Here is a 19,030-nt window from a genome sequence, read left to right on the forward strand (position 1 = left end):
TTCTATCTTGATTTCAAGCAAGAATAGAAAAATGTAGCTTCCTCATAGAAAGATGTAGCAGATGATGTGGATAGAGTGGGTTAATGCCAAAGGAGTAGGGATTGCAAAAATAGGTATGCTGGTATCCAGGTTCTTACTCTGGCTTCCTTGAATTTTAATTGATTAAAATTTCCTTGTCTTTGGAGACCTTTGTCTATCACTATTATCAAGTATTTGATAGGTCCCAAGGCTCTACCTTCTCTTGTGAGATCACAAAAAAGAATAGCTTGGGTAAGGATTTTCTAGTTCTCAGCAGAAACACTTCAATAACAATGAAAAGCTATTTGTGCAATAAGAAGAGTTCTGGATTTGGAGTCTAGGGACTTTGGTTTCAAATCCTAGCCAGCTTGCTTACTTGGTATCTTGATGAATTTGGGTGAAATATTTACATCTTTGGGCCTCAATTTCTTTCCTTATAAAATTAGGATATTGAACTAAATGTCTTTTTTCCTGAAGTCTTTTAGCTTCAAATCTGGTATCCTTTTCATCAGTGATTACCTATTTTTTTTTTTTATGTTCCTTGAACCTCTTTCAACAACAACAAAAAACATTCAAATTCCCTAAGTAATTTAGTATACTACTCATAATATTTAATAAGTGCTTACAATAACTAGTATGAAAACTTGCAACCAAATCTTCAAATTAAAATTTATATTATTCTACAATTATATTTTATGATTTTAAACAATGGCTATTATATGTGGGACATTTTAAAAAAAATAACAAATCTCATGTTTATTAATTTGTAAAACAATATAAAAATTTCTCTTAAAAATTTATAAATTATGAACAAGATTTTAATGAAATAAGTTGCACTTGGAAGATATTTTAAGCACCTAACTGGTGAAAATAAGTACCTACAGTTTTAAAATATTTACATTTATTCTGGCTAATAAGTATTACTATTAAATGATCAGTATTACTTAAAAGTTGCTCTATTTTGTATAATTATTATTTGTAAATTAACCTTTGTAAGGAAAAAATAACTTGATATGACTTTCTGCACTTCTAAAGTTAGCACACTAACTGCATTTTCATAGAAACTATTGCATGACTGACCAGTGTTGCCAACTATTTCAATTAGAATTTTGACAGATATAAAAAGAATGACAAAAGTGAAGAGAGGATAAGTTAGAAAATAGCCTTACTACTGCAATGAAAGGGAGTATTAGGACTGTTTTCTGCAGAGCAAATTATGTTCTTCAGAAAGAAATGGTTTATTTTTGAAGATCTGTGATAGTTTCAAGATGTTTGATGGCTGGGCGTGCCCAGCAATCATGTTTTTCAAACAGTCTAACATTTGTGTGTAACATCTTGATTATATGATTACATAGCTGATGAGGTACCATTATAGGGTAACAGAAGGGAATAAGGGAGCTACTATGATGCCATGTATAAAACACAAAAGAGGGGATGGGAATGTATCTAACCATCTGTTGGGTTTTGTGCTGGAACATCCAGACCCTTCTGGTGGTTTGGAAACAATTTGATAGGTTTAGAAACTTCAAGGACATATTACATTCAGAATTTGATGTAATCACTACACAAACACTAAAAATTGTGTATACAATCACAATAATTTTGAATGACTGCAGAAACAAGCCTGTATTTCTTCAAACACATTTGTTGCCATAGAGGGGAAAAACATTTTTAATTGAAGTGGCCAATTATTTATTCCTTAAGACACCATTAAAGAATTAGCTCAAACCCTTTGAACCATCTTCATAAATCCCTTGGGAATCATTGCTGTATCATAAACATTATAGGTGTTCAGGATAACATGAGAGTATTTGGTAGGTAGGATTGAAGCTGGGACCTCAGTTGGGTAGTCCCGAGAAAAAGTAATGATTATTAGAAGAAGGTTCTTCAGGAGAGGATACTTAGTATTTAGTCAAAGGGTTAAATTGAGTCTCAATCATAGGTTGTTGAGATTAAGATATAGTTGGATAGAACAGAGGTTTCATATAAGGCAGAGTATGGTGATGAGCTTGGCTGGTTAAGATGGAAGAGTTGAAAGTCAGGTTAAGAAGTTTAGCCTTAAGCCTATGGGGAATGAGACTTTCAGATAGAAAAGATGGCATGAAGTAAGTAATATTTGAAAATACTGATCATAATTTAGCCCTCTCATCAAGGATCTTCCTATTGAGAATTAGAATCAAGACTTGTTCTCTATTAAAGTACTTTTGAAATGAAATATTCAAGATAATAATAATATGTTTATTTATAGAGCACCTTTCTCAAAGCTTAAGGAGTTCAAAGACTGAAGAAACTCTCATTCATTTCCAGACATACTAGAGAGAGATGGCAGAGCATTTCAAAGCAACTTCTTCTAGTAGGAATTTGCCCAGGCTGGCCAAATGTCTCTTTAGCAGAAAGTGTCTGGGATCTAGAGGCAAAAAAGTATAGCAATTCTTTTTGTAGTAGCCCCAAATTGGAAACTTAAGTGAAATGTCTATATAATCAGGAACAGCTACAAGAAATGATGAAATGGATGGTTTCAGGGGAAATTGAAAATGCCTGTGAATTGATGAAGCATTAAGTGAGCATGACTGGAAGAACAATTTATATAATGATGTTTTGAAAAACTTTTTTATTCTGATCAGTGCAATGGTGAACTTAGATATCAGAGAATCAAAACATTGTACCCACTTCTTGCCAGAGAAATTATGGACTTAAAATGCAGAATGAGATGCACATTTTTGGACTTGGGCATTGGCTGGGAGTTTGTTTTACTAGACTCTGCATATAGTTTTTCTTTGTTCAATTGAGGTTGAGCATGGGAAGCAGAGATATTAAGTACTTATTAAAGTGTGTGGGGAGGAGTGAGAGAATGAACAACACAGAAATCTAGGAGTAGTGTCTCAAGTGTCTCAATTTCATCCTTTGATGCTTCTCACCAGCTTGGGAATGGCAGAAAAATTCATAAGAGCTGCCCTAAGGAGACTATTCCAGGAAACAAAAGCAAAGGAGGCTACAAGCTCAGTAATGCCTCCTAAAAGTTATTGGGGTAAAAAATAATTTCCCCTAGAATCTGTTCTCAAAATGGATCGGATGGACAATATCACATGTGTAGTGTTTAGGTCAGAGACTCTCTACCTGGCATAAACAGCACTTAGAAAACCAGGAAGGCCCCAGCATCTGACTGCTGCTCATGGCCTAGGCATCCGAGACAGTAACATAAACCAAACCATGTGATATTGCCAGTTTGTATTTGCTGAGGCAAATGACACTAATCAGCTTTATGAGAATAAGCATACTTATTATGGTAGCTTCTTCCTGATGGGGAGTTATTTTAGTAGGCTGGAACAGCCCTGTAGAATTGGAATGTCATGGGAGTTGAGGAATTGGTTTATGTTTTCTTTTTTTATAGCACCATTCCCTCCCCAGAGAGTAATATCTTGATGCAGCAGAAGCTTCACACCGAGCATTTGAGGATGAAACTTAAAGCTGAATTCAATGTGTTATCCATGCTTTAGTAGTTCTTCTTAGAGCAAACTGACTAGCTTGAATCTCTTTAAGAAATTTTTAATTTCAGGGGCAGTTATGTGGTGCAGTGATTAGAGTACCAGCTTTGAAGTCAGGAGGACCCAAGTTCAAATCTGGTCTCGTCTACACTTAACACTTCCTAACTGTGTGACCCTGGGCAAGTCACTTAACCCCAATTGCCTCAGGGGGAAAAACTTTAATTTCTAGTCAACCAATCCATAGAATAGAGAAACCTCCTAATCTTTTGCCCCTTTAGTCGTTAAATGGTTGGGTGTTTTGTCTGTGTGTGTGTTTTCTCTAATTGAAAAGGTATATTTGTTTATAATAAAGTTGTATGAATTCCTGCTGAATCCTAAATTCTAATCATTTCCATAGGATCTGAATTGAAGTTTGCTTCCTTTGTAAAATTTTCTTTTGTCAAGTTAGTGGAATATATTAAATTGTATTTAATACAGCTTATTTTAACATATTTTACATGTTAAAATATATTAAATATTTGGAATGTTTAATATAAAACATAGGCATACCTTTTAAACATTTCCTCATTAAGATAATTCCAAATTTATATATTGGATGTAAATTTTTCTATCATTTCCACCCTTTTTTATAACCAAAACATCCTTTTTATATCCCATTTAAAACATTGTCCTCTTTGAGGAGTATGTCTAAATGCAAATCATCTCATCTGTTGGCATTGAAAAGTTCTTAAGAACTACCAATTTGGGGGCATAAATATGCTAATTACACCTCATACTTAGGTATTCATTAAAGCTGGTCCTCTGAGGAACTATATTATATATAATATATATTATATTAAGTTAATATAGTTTGAAGTACCATGTATGTATCATTTTGGTTTGGATCAGGAATTGTGATCCTGATGTGGGAATATCTTAGTGAAAAATCCCAGATTCTCTTCCCATAAACCTCTCCTGGCCATCAAAACTCCAACTGTGGACCTGAACCAGATTAAATATAATTGGAAAATGTTTAACAAAACAGACAAAAATATAATGCAACATAGATAACAGTAATCCATGGTGTTCTAAGTCAGTACGAGGCCCATGGAAATCCATTATTATATGTTTGATGGCACTATGCTATAAGATCATTTTAGTGATAGGGAAAAAAAACCATGGAAACAACCATGCAATTTATTTTGTGTCTCTATGTATATATACATACACACACATATACAAGATAAATCTGAAATAATCAACAGAGGAATGGCCCCAGGATTGAGGATGACAAAGCTTTCGTGGGGACAGTTATGTTTAGTAGATGTGAGACTTGGGAGAAGATCCATTCTCAGTCTGTAGAGAGGTCAAGACATCTTGGGAAAGAATATCTGCCATCAGTGAGACTGCAGCTCCATGGAAGAATTGGCACGTATGTAACATCCTATGGAAAATGTAAGGAAGTATTCTCCTCCTTTCATGGAATTTGAGACTTAAGAAAATTCCTCAGAAGCCATTTAATGAAACCCATTCGTGAAAGAAATTCCCATTATAAAATACCTGATAAGTAGTCAACCATTTGGTCTCTACTTGAAGACCTCCAAGAGGGGGACTCCCATCCTTTTAGGCAGTTTTTCTTGACATCAAGGCTAACTTGATTTCTTTAATACCCACTGTTCCTCTGTCTGCCCTCTGGGAACAGACAGAACAAGTTTAATCCCTCCACATGCCAGCTCTTCATATCCTTAAAGACAGTTATGTCTTCCTGAGTTTTTTTTCCTCTAGGATAAACCTACAGCTGAAACTTCTGTCATCAATTCAAGGCTCTCCTTATGCTATCATAGTTGATCTCCTGGATACTCTTTAGTTTATCAGTCCTCTTTAAGCCACGGTACCACACTCCAACAGAGGTTTGATGAGGGTGTAAGGCAGTGAAACAGTTCTCCCTGTGCTCCCTGCTTCTTGATATTTTAGACCAAAATCACACAAGTTTTGGGGGAGCTCATTGCTGACTTTTTCAATTCTATGCCACTAAAATCCCCAGGTAACTCTAATCATGTCTCCCCCATCTTATACTTGTGAAGATGATTTTTAGGAACTAAGTACCAAGATTTGATATATGTTCTCATTGAATTTTATCTTGTTTAATCTAGTGAGTCAATCCTTTAAGATCCTCATTCTGTTTTCCATTGAGTTAATGCTTCCAATTTTAGAATCCCTTTCATCTGTAAATTTGATTTGTGCCTTTTTTCAAGTTACTAAGACAAATGTGAATCTGATTTTAAAATTGTCTCAATTCATCTCTTTCCATCTTCTCTACAAGAGATATGTAAGATCACATGATGTATTGAATCTTAACTAAGATTTTGGAGCTTAATCTGGTTGGGGTCAGTTTATTGAGTATATGAAATGGTAACTATTATATTATTATTATATATTATATATTGTGGTACACAATGTGCTGGATAAGTAAGAAATGCCAGAGAAGTACAGAGGACGGAGTTTTCTGAGAAGACCCAGTGATGGAAGAAGGACTTGGAAAATGAGTAGGTTTAGAATATTTTGGGGAAAAAGAAGTTGGGGTAAAGAAAGGAATTTACGTAGCACTTAGTGTGTGCATGACATTGTGCTTAAAGCATTTTACAAATAGTCTCTCTTTTGGTCCTCAAAACAACCTGGCTACGTAATGGCTTATTATTATCAATTTTATAGATGAGAACAGAAGCAAATGGAAAATAAGGTCATATTTGACCTCAGGTCTTTCTGACTGCAAGTTTATTTCCTTAAAAGACAGCAAAGAGTACGATGAAAAGAGTGTCAAACATTGGTTTAGGTTTCAAATCTCAGTTCTGATATTTGCCTTTCCTCCTATTTGTCTCTAATTTCTTTGGGTCTGTTTCTAGCTATAAAATGAGGAGATTGAACTCTGTACCTTTAAGTCTTATGAGAGGAAAATACTGTTCCTTTAGGGTAGAATAAGCCTTGGGAATATAAGGAGCAAAGACATAAAGAAGTCATAAGCAGGTGATGTCTTGAAGACTACTTGAATCTTAGAATGGAAGATGTGTTGAGTAGATGGAATAAAGCACATGTGAAGCTGTAAGGATTTGGTTATTTTACGGGAAAACACAAATCATTGAGGGATCTCTGGGGAGGAGATGGAACACTTGAGTAGCCAGTCCCATCAAGGAAACTAAAGCATTAGCAGTATCTGTGGGCTTGAACTCAGAAGAGTTGGGATCAAGTCCTTGTTTTTAACCGTTACTAACTTTGTGATTTGGCACAATTTAACTCTTGTGTACTTCATTGTCTCAGTTTTCTCATCTGTAAAAAATGTGCATGGTAATTTTTAGTACTAAACAATCTTCTCTACATAATTGTGAAGAATGTGCTTTGTAAAAGTTGTAGAATGCTATAAAAATGGGAGCTACTATTAGGCACTCTAGCCACAAATGGATTTTGTGCCATTAATTATCTCCTTCCCACCTTCCTTGCTTATTAACTTACATGCAAAACATGCTCAGGTCTCTATCTTTAAAAACAAACCCTTTTCCTTGGTTCTGCCAACTACTTGACCTATATCCTTTTCTTTTTATTGCCAATCTTCTCAAGTACTCTGCTCTTATTGCCTCACTGTCCTCTTTAACTTTTTTTTTTCTTTTTCTTTGTATTTGCAGTACTTCATTTATATAGTAAGTGCTTAATGACTATATTGATTTGTTCCACAAAACTTTGCTGATTCTCATCCAATTTCACTCATCCTATAGCGCCAGTGGTGACTCCTATTTTTAGAAAATTGCCACAGCCATATGCATAAACTTGCTCTTTCCACAGCTGCAGTTTATAATTTTGTGTACTGTTATCTTTGTTCATTCATGTTTTCTTCCTGCCTGAGTCTATCTTTGATTACCCCAAGGGAAGTAATGGATTCCTCATCTATACTTCTGATTTTTCTTTGTATCTTGTTTCTCATAGGGTCTTTACTTGGTTGTCTTTGTAAAAAAGTTTTTGTAAAGGACTCCTCCCTACTGATCCTGTTGGCAGATTAAACAATTTGCTATGTCCCCTGTTATACCTATTACTAACATGTACTCCATTCAAGAGGCCCTTATGATATTGGTTATTTCAGCAAAAAAAAAAAAAAAAAAAAGTCTGAAGGTACTGATAGCACCATCAATATTTTATCATGTCTTATTTCTCCCTTCCTTATCATGGAAGGAAAAGGCAGGTTTGTATATAAAACACCTCAGAAACAAGTAGGCATTAATTAATTGCTCTCTGTAATGTACTTTTTTAAGCCTATTGAAGACCTCTAATAAGACAGAACTCTATCTCCCAAATAAAGGCAAGATGAATTTAGCACTTCTGACTGCCTTTGCAGATTGCCTAGAATTTTGGCATTTATCCTGAGACATAAAATGAAACCCTAATCCTCCTGTACTTTTAACCTTCCCTATCTATCGTGGTCTCATTGCAAGCCTTCTCACATAGTCCCAATGAATGAAGATGACTCTAAGCTTTTTTCTCATGTGCTTATTTCCAAAGGTTAAGAAGTGACTGTAGTCTTTCTGTCTATGTTTTAATAACCATGTGGTTCTAGTATCTGATTATGAAAATAACTCACTGTTGGGTTTCAATCTATAGTGTGGATAGGGAGCCTGGAGGCCTTGTCTCTCTTGGTAATAATAATAAATAATAATATAGTGTTTCTACTTTAAAAGTACCTTTCATCTAAAGATCTCAAACATTTTATAGGCGTGAGCTCATTTGTTCTTATAACACCCTGATGATATAGGAAGATGATATTATCTTTCTTATTCTCCCAGGGGAAACTGAAGTATGGAATTAAGGAAAGAGGATCTGATGCTTTAGTACTTATGATTTATTTCCCTGATCAGCTTCATACCCATGACGATGTACAATTAAATATTGGAAGGACGATCCATTTTCTTGGTTCTAAAGAGCAGTGAGTTAATGACTTCTTGTAAGATAAAACTACCTTGTCCTAGTGTCCAGTTATATGCCCATATTGCACCATCTAGTCCAATTCAAATCTGAACAAGAATCCCCTCATTCCCTAACATATCTAAGTAGTCATCCAACTTTACTTGAAGACTTCTGAGTAGAGAGCACTCCTTTTCTCCTAAGGCAGTCAGCCCCTTCTTCTTTTTTAGGTAGTGCTAATGACAACTAACATTTACATAATTTTATATATTTTGCGAAACACTTTACAAATACTGTCAATTGATGCTTACAACAGTGCTGGGAGATCTACTTGCTATGGTTGTCCCTATTCTACAGATGGGGAATGAGATAAGTGTCTAAATGTTTGGATTTGACTTGGGTCTTCCTGACTTGAAGTTCAGCACTTTTTTCTGTATTATTCAACTGCCTCCCAATCAAGTCCCTCTTTGCAGATTCCACTCGTCCCCGTTTCTGCTTTTCTGGATCCAGGAACACATTATTTCGTTTTCACAGAATAGTCATTCTCGCTAAGCACCTAAATTTCTTCAATTTATCTCACATGGCATAAGCTCAGTGCCATATTGATTGACCAACATTCTTGCTCAAGTATGGTATACATACTTTGAGCATGGTATTCTTAACATGCAGCCTAGGGTACAGTTCTTTATCTGTCTCCCTACTTTTGGACATGAACTCTCATCAAAGCCCCTGGATCAGTTTTCTTGACCACAGTGAGTTTGAGGTTTGTTAAAACTCCCTATATTAGCCATATAGATGCAAGGAGCACTTGTTGATTCTGTGTTTTATATCCATGGTACCTAGCATATAGACAAATTTAATAAATGCTCCTTAAGTTGAATTTTCTATTTCCTATGACTTCTTCTTGGAAGAACAAGGGAGTAAATAGATGCAGGTAAAGTTCTCTGTAGAAGAAAGGATTTAAATATTAAATCAAAATCAGCTCTCAGTGAATGAATTCTGAAAAGGATTGATTTTTCTTTTAATCTGAGCAGTCCAAGTAAGGACTGTTCTGTTTTGGAGATGAAGCTGGGAACTTCTGTGGAATATCAATGGGCATTTGTTTTGGGGTGGCTCAGGCAACCAAGGGGAAAGCTCGCCATTGTAGGGGAAAAAATCAAAGTCCTTGTAATTTAAGTTGTGTCTCCAAATCTTCCATCTGGGCTGGAGAAGGACTTTGCTGTGGGAATACTCTTAGATATAAGGTTAGTTGATTTTTTTTTTTTAACTTATATTTTCTTGCATTTAAATAAATTTTAGACATGAGTGATACTCTCCTTTTGGGGGGAAATACTATCTTCTCTCTCCTTCTAATATGTATCAATATATTTCTGTAGTGTTTGGCCTCCTGACTTCCTCTCCCAACGAATTCCTTTAAAGCTCATTTCAAAATGCTTCCTTGTCATCTCCCAATGATCTTCTCTTCCCTTTATTGACCTCATATAGTCCTTGCTTTTGTATCTCTCTAATGCATTTATCTATTGTGTATGATAATTGGGTCAAATCTCTCTACTAGACTGAGTTCTAAGTGGAGAGTATCTACCTAGCTAGCAAATTTTTGTGTTCACTATCTAGCACACAGTTCACAGATTTTAAATTTTTTGTTAAATTGATTTTGATTTGCCCTAACACATTAATTAAGGCCATGGTTTTGGGATGATAGATTTGCAAGATTATTCGTTAAAGCTAGGTGGTGCAGTAGAGAGTGTCAGGGCTGAAGTCAGGAAGACTTAATCTTCCTGACTTCAGATCCAGCCTCAGTAACTTACTAGCCTTGTGACCTTGGGCAAGGCACGTCATCTTGTTTGGCTGAAACGACTGAAAACGTAGTGGCAAGAAACTGGAAACTGAGTGTATGCCCATGTTAGAGAATGGCTGAATAAATGATGGTATATGAATGTTATGGAATATTATTGTTCTGTAAGAAATGACCAACAGGAGGAATACAGAGAGGCTTGGAGAGACTTACATCAACTGATGCTGAGTGAAATGAGCAGAACCAGGAAATCATTATCCATAGCAACAACAATATTATACAATGATCAATTCTGATGAATGTGACTCTTTCCAACAATGAGGTGATTCAGACAAGTTCCAATGATCTTGTGAGGAAGAGGGCCATCTACATCCAGAGAGAACTGTGGGAACTGAATGTGGATCACAATATAACATTTTTACTCTTTTTATTGTTCTCTTACATTTTGTTTTCTTATTCATTTACTTTTTTTGATCTGATTTCTCTTGTGCAACAAGGGAATTGAATAAATATGTTTATATATGTTGGATTTAACATTTTAACATGTTTATCGAGTATTGAATTACTTGCCATCTAGAGGAGGGGAAGCTTTGGAACACAAGGCTATGCAAGGGTCAATGTTGCCAAATTATCTGTGCATGTGTTTTGAAAATAAAAAACTTTATTTAAAAAAAAATCTGAAACAATTCAACCACAGTCCTCTCCTGGAGCATAACATCTCATTGAAGTTCATTGACCAGTAGATGATAAATGGATATAAGTATAAAGAAAAGCAGTGTTTTCTGTATGTCCAAAGAAACTTTCCTTTTCCAAATCCACTGGGAGGGTCATTGGAAGGCAGGGCTTTTGTAAGCAAAGCAGGCATGACTTAAAATAGAAATGTAACAGTAATGTTTACATAGTACCTGAGTGCTTTGTAGGTGTTTGTTTCCCTCTGTTCTCTGGAAATCTAATCTTATAAATATATATGTGTTGATTTAGTTGGATATGGGGGTGGAAGATTTCTTCTATGATGAGGAATTTGAGGGATCAGAAGTTTACCTGAGGACATATAGCAAATAGGTAAGCGTGGGCAATTAAAAAACAAAAACCTCATATGTATCCAGTTTTGAAGTTCTCATGGACTTTGGAAGATTCTCTGTCAGCCAAATAATTTACCAATCATTTTTGTTGGCTGGTAGTCTTTAACCACGGATGGAATCATCGATTCCCAAGTAGTCAGTGGAGGTGTGGGATGAGAGGGAAGTTGAAGATGCTTTGAGGATGGTGCTTGGGAAGTCTGCCACTTTGAAATATCCTGAGCACCTGGAGTTTGCCAACCTTACATCACTTTTAAAAAACATTTTATTGGTGCCATTTGCTTTTACATTAGTCATTTTTTGATGTAACCCTCCCCTGTCCATCTTTATCCCATTTTAGTCCTCTTGTAATTAAAAAAAATAAAGTCAAAACTAACCAAAATGTAAGCCACAATCAACAGTGTATATAATATTCCATACCATTAGTACTTCACCTTTCCAAAAGAAGGGAGGACTTTTCCTCAAATCACCTCAAGGACCAAGATTGTTCAAAAACTATATTTAGCTTCCGTTTTATTTTATTCTTTTGCATTGTAGTCATTATGTATATTATTTTTCTGCCAATCTTACATCATTTAGACCCGCATCTTCTCTTGCTCCCTTGAAATTATATTATGAACTTAGTAATTACTAATGTTTATGCCTTTTATAGAACATAAGTTTCTCAGCCTTATATTTATTAAAGATCTACTATGCCCTGTACATAGTAGGTCCTTAATAACTATTTGAACTGAGGTCTGTATCTGTTCCCAAATATGTTCTTCCCTCTACCAGTGTCCATCCTAGATATATAGATATCTATATAGATAGCAAGACAGATATATAAGGATAAGTAAGACATAATTCTTGCTTTTTTTGAAACATTTTTTTTAATTAAAGCTTTTTAATTTTCAAAAGTTGCATGGATAATTTTTCAACATTAACCCTTGCAAAACCCTGTGTTTTAATTCCCCCCCTTCTTTCTCCCCACCTTCTCCCCTAGATAGCAAGTAATCCTATTTTTGTTAAACATGGTAAAAATATGTTAAATCTAATATATGCATACATATTTATACAATTATCTTGTTGCACAAGAAAAATCAAATCCAAAAGGAAAAAATGAGAAAGAAAATAAATGTAAGCAAACAACAAAAAGAGTAGGAATGCTATGTGAAACATACATTCTTACTATTGTTTAGTCATTTCAGTTGTCTCCTACTCTTCTTGGCCACTTTTGGGGTTTTATTGGCATCAACCTCCAGCTCATTTTACTGAGGCAAATAAAGTTGAGTGATTTGCTCAGGTTCACCCAGCAAGTGATAAGTATCTAAGGCTAAATTTGGACTCAGGAAGATGAGTGTGCTCCAGACCTGGCACTCTGTACACTACCTTTAGCTACATTCTAGTAGAGGGATATAAAGCTATGCACACATACTCTCTATTTCTCTCTCACACATGCACACTTAATCAAATTTCATAATTAAATCCAAATTGTTTTGGCTATCACTGATTGGCCAATAATAGGTTCCAGTTCCAGCCTCACTTGTTCATTATTTGAGTTTCATTGGCTGTGAGTGTGAATAACAAGTGTTTCTCTTCTGACTAGAAAGCTTGAGGATTTCCCCCTCCCAAAATGATTCTTTTGAAAAGGCAAATTAGGCTGTCTTTTGCCTTCATTCTTACCTACTCTTTAATCACTGAGTGAGTGTGTTACCTCAGACAAACTGAGACCTGGGAAAGACTGGAGCTTTAAAAGGTCGAGGACTTCCCCAGCATCCAGGGGAAGTTGTCCTGCTCTATGCTTTGCCACTGGACTCAGATGGTTCTACAGGAAAAAAAGAGTAAGGCTGATGATTTTGCACAGTTCTCCCTCCCTTAAATCCAGTTCACCTATAATTTAAGACATTATCCTTCTGTTAGCATTGATCCTCTTTCAGAATGAAGGCTGAACCACAACTTTGGTGAACCATATTTCAAAAATCATCTGGAAAATGCTTAGAAAGAAGAGGGTCAACTGAATTAAGAATTGTCTCCTTAATTACTTGGTTTAATATTTATTTCATGCCATTGATGGTATAATAAGACCAAAGTTGATATAGATACTCAGTCAGGATGTTTAACTTAGAAGATTCATCTCCCCTTTCCTCATATCATCTGTTGTGTTTGGGACACCTGCCACCTGTCCTCATTTATTATTTTTTGACTAAATTAGTAGCCCAGAAATTGCATAAAATGAATCATTCTATTAGAATGTGCAAGAGCATATTTAGATTTCAATACATATTTAAAATAGAGAAATTATAATAAAACATCTAAAAATTTCTGCCCCTTTTCTCGAAGATATTCCTAGTGTACAGATGGACAAGCTGCTTTTTTTTTTCTTTTTTTTTTTTTTTTTTTTTTGAGAATTTTTATTTGAATCTTTAACTTGGAAAATTTGTCATCATCATTCACTCCCAAAGCAGTCTGGACTTGCAGGGTAAAAGGCTCTCATTTACTTAAGGTCACTGACCTTATGGTCTCCCACCAGTTCTAGTCATCAAATCAGATCGGTGTGACTAAGGTTCAAAGTCTAGGACAGTGAGAAGAATGTGTTTCATGGGTTGCTCTGAGGGCAGAAGTCCACCCAGAGGTTATTTAAACAGGTATATGGCTTCTGCATCATATTTTTATGGTTTTATCCTAAGGAGAAAGTTTATGTTTCTTTCTAGGAGCAATCCCAGGTACGTGTGCTTATCTCTGCTCTTTTAAAGTTGTGGTATCTATGTTTGTGTCTGCTTTTAATAGAAGAAATTTAGATTACCTAAGTTACCTACCTTTCACAAGATCTCCCATTTTATCCACAATCATACATTTGGTTTTCTTTTTTAGTACGGAATACATGGAGTTTCTGACTGCTTCATTAAAACAAAGCTATTACTTGAACTATGTGCTCCTATGGAAGCTAAAACCTTGAGTCACTTAGAGGAGGACAAAAAGTCAGCACCCCGAAGACTGATGATTGACTAGACCTTTTATTAATCCTGCTATGCTCTGTTTGTTGGGCACTTAGGGCTTTAAGTAAGGCTAAAAAGCTGGAACTGATGGTAAACAAAAGCATGGCATTTGGACTGGAGCTCTGCGGGTATATAATCTTGCAGAAGAGTATTCCTCCCGGCTGTTTGGTTTTCTTGGCAGGCTGTCCAGGGTGCCCAATGTAAACAGACAACTGGACACTTAAGCTAATGAAGCTAATGATTTCTGCTTTTTTTTTTTTTAGGCTTCACATCACTTTGGAGCATGGGGTTGTATTTCTCAGCTTTTCTGCTGTTCCATGTATATCTATCAAGCATTGATTTTGCAAATTTTAGTGAGCACAGAGAGGGTTTAAAATACTAAAGGACCCCCCTCTGCTCTGTATAAAATTACTTAACCTTATGAATATCTCAAGTAGGATCTTTGCTTCATGCCCTATTATAGGATCAAAGGTTGATGAAGGCATTCAGAAAAGATGTTTAACTTTGAAGGTTCTCCCTTAACCCCGGCCCCCCCAAGTCATCTGATATGTTTTTGGGACACTTTTTATCTGTCCTCATTTAGAATTTTTTTAAAAATTGTATTAGTAATCTAGAAATCACATAAGACAAAACTATTCTGTTGGAATGCATAAGAGCATATTTAGATTTTGGGATAGTTAAAATCAAATAATAATTATTATTTTTTTTGTTCCCAAATAGAACCATACCTAATGTGGAACAACTAGAACTTTATTCTAGGAGCCTTCAGCATAAAGGGTGTTTCTCTACATACCACTTTTGAGAGTTCCAAGCTACTTTTTGTGCCCTGTACTTGTGGCCTCCCCTCCCAAGGTACTTATGAACCCTAAGAATAGACTGTTCTCTGACCACACTCTTCAAAATGAGTTTGTCCTGGTGGCAGAAGGTGATATTTGGTGTTCCACTTCTCCCCAATAATTAAATGTGACAATAAATTATCCAGTGCCTCAGTGTTTTTGCCTACTTATGAGTACAGTGGCATATATATTCTTGTTCATTGTGGAAAGAACTTTCAGAAACTCATTAATAACTTTTTTTTTTTTTTTTTGATATATCATGGACCTCCTTATTAGAATGATATTTTAATTATTCTGCATAAAATACAAATGAAATTGATCAAATTGAAGCATAGTTAACAAAATATTTTAGAACATAAATCCAAATATCTCTTAAGGACAGCTATATATTTTTAAATTTATAATTAAAACAAGCATTTCTATTTCACAGTATAATAAAAAAGATGATTGCATATGAAAATCTGTTGTGCACAATTTGCTATTCCTTCTAAATATATAATAACATTAGATACATTTTTTCCCTTTCCCTCCCTGTCCTACAGGTGGCTACCATTAGATACAAATAGATGTGTGTATATATGTATGTATGTAAACTTATTCTGTACATTTCATTCTTCTGTTCTGTTAGTAATACATTCTTCTAAAAAGGGCTCCAAAGTCTTCACAATAACTTCCAAGTTCTCCATAACAAACAAACAAACAAACAAAAAAAGCTAACTCCTGGTCACTACATAAATGAGTTGTAAGAAGCCTAAATTTTGGCATTTGAACTATGTTTTCATCTGAACTGTTGATTTGCTAATTCTGTGACTTTGGGTGAATCACTTAACTTCATTTAAGTGGAAGCTTCAGCCCAGAATCTTAAAATGGAGACAAATTCCAAAATATGCCACAAGGTTGGCTACCCCCTAAAATGGTATTTAAGCTCATTTTCTTTGGCATGAAAACTGTTCTGCCCCACCTCACCTTTTGAGCTTAAATTCTCCCACCTTACCTGTCACCAGCAAGTCAATCAACAGTTTCCCATATAGATGCCACAAAGGAGGGGCACTGATTTGGTCACACTCCTTTTAAAAGGAGCCAACAATGGATATGGCTCATCTTATTTACTAAATGCTGCATATATTTAAACAAAGAGGGATTGAGGGGCGGGGAAGAACAAAGAAAGGAAGAATGATCCATCTAGCTGTGAGGACTGGGAGAGTACAGAATTGTTCTGATAGGAGCTTTAAATATGGTAAATATTAAGCATTTAATATCACACAGGAGCATTTGTGACTATACTAAAGCAAATCTCCCTGAAAGAAAAAAGTGAATACTGTAGAGATTTTTCCAAACATCATGATAAAAAATACCATCCGGATTTGGAAAAATTTAAAATCATGCTTTTCTTACCCAGAGAATATAGGGGAAATGGGTTAAATTGTATTTCCTACATAAGTGAATTATCTGTATATAGAGAGGGAATCTTTTAGAAGTATTCAATTCAACAGACATTTAACTACTAAGTCACTATTCTAGCTGCAAACAGGTGGAAAATGACAGTTTCTAGCCTCGAGGAGGTTACATTTTTGGAAAGATGGGAATTCCATATATACAAAACTAATGGCTCATGTTTTTCATAGAAGAAAAGTATGCTAGAAATGTTTGAGGAAGGAGATTATACTTTTAAGTAACAAGGGACTTAAAAGAATTGGGGAAAGCTCCATAGAAGGAGAAATAGAGCTTGCATTAATTGAAGCTTGAAGAAAGAGAAGAATTTTATGTATTTTAACTTAACACTAAACACAAATATTAACATACACAAAGATTAAGGTTTATTGTATGTGTAGAGCTTTTTTTTTTTTTTTTTTTTAAGAAGTATAGTCAATTTACTATTCTTTTTCGTGTCCTTTGGTACATTAAAAAATTACTTCCTTTTTCATGTCTCTTCATGTCCTCCCGTATCATAACTAACCCTCTCTCTTCCCCCTAATTTATCTCTCCGTTAATTCTAGTTTGAACTGATTTTTTTTTTTTTATCAAAAACTTTGAAATAATTCTTTCTGTTTTTTAAGAAGAATTTGGAGAGATGATATTTGGTGTAATGGTAGGCATCTGGAATTTCTCACTATTGATAGAAATTCTGCATTTGCCAAATGACTCATAATATAACCATTTTTAATGTGGAAATGAGACAACTAGAGTGTGAAGTGGACAAGGCACTGATTCATCTTTGTCACACACAGAAATTTCTTCAGAGATTTTGAATTTATTTGGAAAATTTAAAACTTTTTTCTTCTACAACTCTCAATTTAATATATATATTTTTTAAATCAACAAAAATCTATTTTTGCTCTCTTCCATTCCCAGAACTGGGGGAGAGAATTGCACTATTCTTTGTGACAAAATAGCAGAGACTAGCAAAACAAATTGTCAAATTGGTCGTTTCCAAAAACACATGTGTGTTTTATTCAATATTCCCAAAACTATCTGGGATGGCTAGCATACTTTATCATCAATGCTTTGGAATTGTAAATAGTAATAAGTCCCTGGATGCATTCCATGATTTAGTCTGGAATCCACTCTCTTGAGAAAGAAATAAATATCCTTTACTTTTTCCTTGCTGACCTAGTCCAGCCTCAAGAAAAGGGGTCAAAACTATTTAAAGATAGAAAATGAACAAAGGATGAACTAATAAAAGGTAAAGTCTAACTTGCCTACCATTCAGAAAGGAGATTACATTGTCTGCATTTGCACTTCAGGCCTTCTAAAGATTTTAAAGGGGTTGTCAAAGATTTTGAGGAACCTAAGAAGTGAGTTTCATAAGAATTCATGAAGGGAAGCATAACTAAGTACACAGAGAGAAGCCCCTATCTCTTTAACAATTAAAAAAAGAATTCCTTGAAATGGATGGAAAACCATATTTAGGGAATAATTATTATTTGCAAGAATGTTTTCAGATTTCAAACAAAGTATTTACCTTACAAAAACCCCTTTGAGGTTAATAATGAATAATAAATATAACAGTAATAATAAAATTATTTATCCTTGTTTCATCAATAAGGGTTCTGAGAATGAAAAGGCTTAAACTGCTCACAAAACCAAGTGATTATGTAAAAGATTGGCTTATGAGGTCTCCTGATATTGTGTTGGTTGTACTCTTAACACATTTGCTTCTTCTTCCTCAGGATAAAATTAGGAGATGTTTTTCTATTTATAAAAAACCCTGAAAAAAATCTAATAATCCAAAACCACTTTTTATTTTTTGTCTCCAAGCTCCTTCAGGGCACATTCCTCTTATAGACATTTGTAAAGAACTATCTTCCAAATGTCCCTTCTTCTAAATCTGAAGGATGAAACCAACTGATTTTTCACAGAGGGGTCAAAGTTTAAGAGATCTGATTGAGTCCTAAGCAAAGTGATCCTCAGATTATACCCTAGGCAGGAATGCAGTCATAGTCCTGGAGAGATATGGTATTCTGCTCTTGGCTAAATTTCACTCCTGTGAAGGCTGATATTTGCCTATAGGCAGTCAAATTAACAAGCTTTTTATCATTATCATCATTAATTATATTGCATGTTGGATTTCCTATCATTTTGGACAGGATTGCTTCCTTCCTTCTTCAGTTTTCAAGGTTCAAGTAATGGGAGATATCTTTTTTTTTGTCAGTTGGATCCTACTGAAGATTTTTCTTTAAACTACAATAAGATCTTTGGGACACTGTATATTCCACATTCGTAGTCCCCCTATTTCTGCAAAGAAGAAAGGAAACTACATTCTAAAATTATTTCTTAGAGGGCAAGATTAATTATTATAAATATTTGCGTTTCTTTTGCATTTTCAATTTTTCCCCTAAATTTCCACTATATTTTTGAATTCATATACTCAACTTTCAAGACATCTGTTCTAATTTTTTGCCACTTTTAATTTTCAGAG

General features: G+C 34.9%; 1 protein-coding gene across 4 annotated transcripts in view; it reads left to right on the forward strand.

Moving 5' to 3' along the window:
- The window catches only part of FRMD1 (FERM domain containing 1), an 84,375-nt gene that overhangs the window by 18,004 nt on the left and 47,341 nt on the right, over positions 1 to 19,030 (forward strand). The gene's annotated exons all lie outside the window — the stretch shown is intronic.

This window comes from Sminthopsis crassicaudata, chromosome 4 (assembly GCF_048593235.1).
Source record: "Sminthopsis crassicaudata isolate SCR6 chromosome 4, ASM4859323v1, whole genome shotgun sequence".
Taxonomy (NCBI): domain Eukaryota; kingdom Metazoa; phylum Chordata; class Mammalia; order Dasyuromorphia; family Dasyuridae; genus Sminthopsis; species Sminthopsis crassicaudata.